Source organism: Engystomops pustulosus, chromosome 7 (assembly GCF_040894005.1).
Source record: "Engystomops pustulosus chromosome 7, aEngPut4.maternal, whole genome shotgun sequence".
NCBI classification, from domain to species: domain Eukaryota; kingdom Metazoa; phylum Chordata; class Amphibia; order Anura; family Leptodactylidae; genus Engystomops; species Engystomops pustulosus.
The window spans coordinates 122277624-122283623 of NC_092417.1; the positions used below are offsets into that span (position 1 = coordinate 122277624).

The window sequence follows — 6000 nt, forward strand, 5'->3', positions numbered from 1 at the left end:
TCCAGTGGAGGCTTAGTACAGCAGGAGGAACACTCCTTGCTGTACTAATGACTGCTGGAGCTATTGTTCTGTCAGTGGCCCTTTACAGGGCAGCCATCAGGAAATTCGGGGCCCCATACAGCAAAAGTGTCTGGGCCCCAACACACCCCAAAACCGAACAAGCCTCCTGCCCCCCGCAGTGACCTTTCACAAACAGGGTTTGAGGCCTGTTGCTACGACAAGGCACACTCTTCTGGTAGATTGCCAATAGGAGTCATACTTTTGGTCAAGTATATTTATTATAGTGCAAATATGGCATCAAAAACTAAAGCATGGTGAACAGTAAACATATAAAAGTGTTTAACAGACAACATATAACAAATATAACATTATAAAGTGCAATTGCTAGGGCCGCCACTATCTTTTAATGTTTTAATAAAGAATTGTGTTAATTACCAGTGGGGGTGCTCCAGTGCACCTAAGGGCTCTTTACGTCACCCTGCCACCAGTCCTGAGGTAATCTGAAGTCCTGGTACCTGTGCCTGCTCAGCAACCTCTGTGAATCACTGCATAAGGGTCAGGACTTCTTTTCCTTCCCATTGGTTCTGAGGAAATATGAAGGAGCGTTCATTGCATGCCCCAAGGAAACCTAAAGTCCCAGCACCTGCACACTGATTCACAGAGGCTGCTGAGCAGGCACAGGTATCGGGATTTCGGATCACCGCAGGACTGGCCGCTGGGTGACTTTGCACTCCACAGACAAAAGCGCACATACACTATATATGCATAATACACATAAACACATATTAACACTGCCCCATATATACTCTACACACGCTATATTCACACTACACATATAAATACATACACCATATGAAACACTGAAATTCAGTTGCACATAAATATATTATATATATATATCCACGTACCTGTACAATACTAATAATATTGCAGTAATGAATATATCACATATACATAAATATATACCAGCTGCGAAAAAACTGCACGTTAGTATACAGCGCCAAAAAAATGACTGCACTAAAGGGCTGCCTCTAAAAACACCACAGTCACTGACAGTATAATATCACAGGAATAAAAATTATGTCCTAATTACATTTATACAAAGACCGGAGGCTGTCTGATTTTAACCCTTCTATTACAATGTGTGATTTGCACATTGTAATAGATGATGTAGAAAATCCGCATATACTGTAGTATGGCAGTATATGGTAGGATCAGTCAGACAACCTGGAGTTAAAGTACCCTAGGGGGTCTGAAAAATAGTAAAAATAACAGTAATGCCCCCCCCCCACACACACACACATATATATAGTAATGGCCCCCACACACACAGATATATAGTAATGCCCCCCCCCACACACATATATATACAGGCAGTCCCCGGGTTACATACAAGGATTATCAATAAAGCTTCATTACAGACACTTTACAGCTGATCATTGCACCCTGGGACTAAACTAAAGCATCCAGAGAGCTTCACCAGAGGTCACAGTGGGCAGAGGGGTCCGTCTTTAACTGTGGGTCGTCGGGTGTCCTTAAGTAGGGGACCGCCTGTATAGTAATGGCCCACACACACACAGATATATAGTAATGGCCCCCCACACACACACAGATATATAGTAATGGCCCCCCACACACACAGATATATAGTAATGGCCCCCCACACACACAGATATATAGTAATGGCCCCCCACACACACAGATATATAGTAATGGCCCCCACACACACAGATATATAGTAATGGCCCCCCACACACACAGATATATAGTAATGGCCCCCACACACACAGATATATAGTAATGGCCCCCCACACACACAGATATATAGTAATGGCCCCCCACACACAGATATATAGTAATGGCCCCCACACACACAGATATATAGTAATGGCCCCCCACACACACAGATATATAGTAATGGCCCCCCACACACAGATATATAGTAATGGCCCCCACACACACAGATATATAGTAATGGCCCCCACACACACAGATATATAGTAATGGCCCCCCACACACACAGATATATAGTAATGGCCCCCACACACACAGATATATAGTAATGGCCCCCCACACACACAGATATATAGTAATGGCCCCCCACACACACAGATATATAGTAATGGCCCCCCACACACACAGATGTATAGTAATGGCCCCCCACACACACAGATGTATAGTAATGGCCCCCCACACACACAGATGTATAGTAATGGCCCCCCACACACACAGATATATAGTAATGGCCCCCCACACACACAGATATATAGTAATGGCCCCCCACACACACACAGATATATAGTAATGGCCCCCCACACACACACAGATATATAGTAATGGCCCCCCCCACACACACAGATATATAGTAATGGCCCCCCACACACACAGATATATAGTAATGGCCCCCCACACACACAGATATATAGTAATGGCCCCCCCACACACACAGATATATAGTAATGGCCCCCCACACACACAGATATATAGTAATGGCCCCCCACACACACAGATATATAGTAATGGCCCCCACACACACAGATATATAGTAATGGCCCCCCACACACACAGATATATAGTAATGGCCCCCCACACACACAGATATATAGTAATGGCCCCCACACACACAGATATATAGTAATGGCCCCCCACACACACAGATATATAGTAATGGCCCCCACACACACAGATATATAGTAATGGCCCCCCACATACACAGATATATAGTAATGGCCCCCCCCCCACACACACACACACAGATATATAGTAATGGCCCCCCACACACACAGATATATAGTAATGGCCCCCCACACACACAGATATATAGTAATGGCCCCCCACACACACAGATATATAGTAATGGCCCCCCACACACACAGATATATAGTAATGGCCCCCACACACACAGATATATAGTAATGGCCCCCCACACACACAGATATATAGTAATGCCCCCCCCCCACACACACACACACACACACACAGATATATAGTAATGGCCCCCACACACACAGATATATAGTAATGGCCCCCCACACACACAGATATATAGTAATGGCCCCCCACACACAGATATATAGTAATGGCCCCCCACACACACAGATATATAGTAATGGCCCCCCACACACACAGATATATAGTAATGGCCCCCCACACACACAGATATATAGTAATGGCCCCCCACACACACAGATATATAGTAATGGCCCCCCACACACACAGATATATAGTAATGGCCCCCCACACACACAGATATATAGTAATGGCCCCCCACACACACAGATATATAGTAATGGCCCCCACACACACAGATATATAGTAATGGCCCCCCACACACACAGATATATAGTAATGGCCCCCCACACACACAGATATATAGTAATGGCCCCCCACAAACACAGATATATAGTAATGGCCCCCACACACACAGATATATAGTAATGGCCCCCAACACACACACACACACACAGATATATAGTAATGGCCCCCCACACACAGATATATAGTAATGGCCCCCACACACACAGATATATAGTAATGGCCCCCCACACACACAGATATATAGTAATGGCCCCCCACACACACAGATATATAGTAATGGCCCCCCACACACACAGATATATAGTAATGGCCCCCCACAAACACAGATATATAGTAATGGCCCCCACACACACAGATATATAGTAATGGCCCCCAACACACACACACACACACACACAGATATATAGTAATGGCCCCCCACACACACAGATATATAGTAATGGCCCCCCACACACACAGATATATAGTAATGGCCCCCACACACAATTTATAATTTTAAAAAAATAAACTCTAATACTCACATTTCTTCACTCCCCTTTTTCTGGCCTTCATCCTCCGTCTTCTGTACTGGGCACGTAGTGAGGCGCCCAGCGCTGGCAGCGTAATGACGTCATTATGCTGCCAGCGCTAGGACGCTTACCGTCCTGTGCGCTGCTTCAGTGTGACAGAGCAGGAAGTGTCAGTGCGCGTCACTTCCAGCTCTGTCATGAGCGCAGCTCCAATACAGAATGCCGCGGACGGCACAAGCACCGCCCCCACCGGCCCAGAATCATTAAATTATAGCCTGCCAGGCCAGCAAATTCACGGGGGGTCCGACAGACAGAGGCATTAGTGATTGCCCCGGCCCGGGCCCCCCCGTCCGATGGGCCCGGACTGCGGTCGGTACGCCACTGCCAGCGGCCCCCGGCGCCTCCACCCCACACCACACATATTGTGTGCAGCACAGACCGCACAGTCTGCGGCCCACCGGCCGGGCCCCCGGGCCCCCCCCCCTAGTGTCTTAGAGTCCGGGCCCCATAGGGCAGTACCAGTTGTACTGCCCTATCGGCGGCCCTGGCCCTTTAAACATATTGTACGGCTCTCTCAGAATTATATTTTAAAATATGTGGCACTTATGGCTCTCTCAGCCAAAAAGGTTCCTGACCCCTGCCCTAGGGGCTTATTGATCATGGTGTTAACCCCTTAACGACCTGGCCCTTTGTTTTTTCATTCCATTTTTTATTTTTGCACATAAATAGCACAGTGATGGCTTGCTTTCTGTGTAACAAATGGCACTTCATAGTGAACGCATTGAATATTCCATGCCGTGTACTGAGAAGCAGGAAAAAAATCCAAATGCAGTGAAAATGATGAAAAAACGCATTTGCGTTGTGTTCTTGTGGGCTTGGATTTTACAGCTTTCACTGTGCTCCCCAAATGACATGTGTACTTTATTCTTTGGGTCGGTGCGATCACAGGAATTCCAAATTTTTTATAGGTTTTATAATGTTTTCATACATTTACAAAAATTAAAACCTCCTGTACAAAAAAATAGTTTGCAATCTCCATCTTATGCCACTAATAACTTTTTCATACTTTGGTGTACAAAGCTGTGGATGGTGTCATTTTGAGCGACTTTCCCTGAAGTTTTCAATGCTACCATTTTTTAGGACTGTACAACCTTTTAATCACTTTTATTTTTAATATTTTTCAAAATGGCATCGTGGGTGTTACCGGTAAGTCTTCGCTGTAATATGCCGGCTATGGAGAGGACTCAGCCCTCTCCATCTACCCGACACGCCCCGTACTATTATGGCATGCGTCGGTAAGGGGTTAAAGAAAATCTTCCATGAAAATCAAGCATGATAGACCAGGGACACTTACTCATAGATCCAGACACTCTTACTCATAGATCCAGACACTGTGCCTTTGGTAATTTTCTTATATTTGTAATCCAAGGCTTCCTTCCTTCTAAAAATAACATTTAAAATTATGCTAATGATCCAGGAGGGCTTTGGGGTCTTACCAGTAAGGGAGCAGAGGTGGAGACAGTCTTACAGCCTGTGAAGTTGCTGCATGGAGGGGCTCTGGTAACATCCCAGGGCCCTTGAGACTAACTAGCATAATATTAACCCCTTTCCGTACCCTGACGTAACTGTGTGTCATAAGGTGCAGGTAGTTGCCGCACCAAGCCGGACACAGGGGCGGACTGACCATTGTACCCAGCGGGAATTTTCCTGGGCCGGTCCGGAGCTGGTGCGGGGCCGGTCCGTACTCCCTACAATTTTTCATCTAATCTATAGTACCTGCATCATACGATGCTATTGATTAGTACACCGCTGCTTCTGCGTCTGTGTATACAGGCAGCTACACAGGTTGCGCAATTGACGTCATTGCGCGACCTGTGTTGCGTGGAGGAGGCTGGCACTTACCATGTTAGCTGTCCGGCCCTCCGCGGCTTGGTGTAAGAGGCGCGGAGCAGTGACGTCACTATCCCGCACCTCTACACCAAGCCACCGAAGACCAGGGACATGAAGAAACCTGGAGTATTATGTTTTGTTTGTTTTTTTTAATGATAGAATGGGGACAATAATTATGTCTGGGGCAGGGGGTGCATTAGGGCTGGCAGGGGCATAAATTATATGTCTGGGGCAGGGGGGAGCATTAGGGCTGGCAGGGGGCATAAATTATATGTCTGGGGTG

The 6000-nt window shown here is 46.4% G+C and overlaps 1 long non-coding RNA gene across 1 annotated transcript in view; it reads right to left on the minus strand.

The window, feature by feature from the left end:
- Positions 1 to 1253, minus strand: part of LOC140068950 (uncharacterized) — a 122009-nt gene extending 120756 nt beyond the window's left edge. The window contains exon 1 of the long non-coding RNA XR_011848651.1: positions 436 to 1253. This is a non-coding gene — a long non-coding RNA (uncharacterized lncRNA). The remainder of the gene's footprint in view (positions 1 to 435) is intronic.
- Positions 1254 to 6000: the final 4747 nt, after the last annotated feature.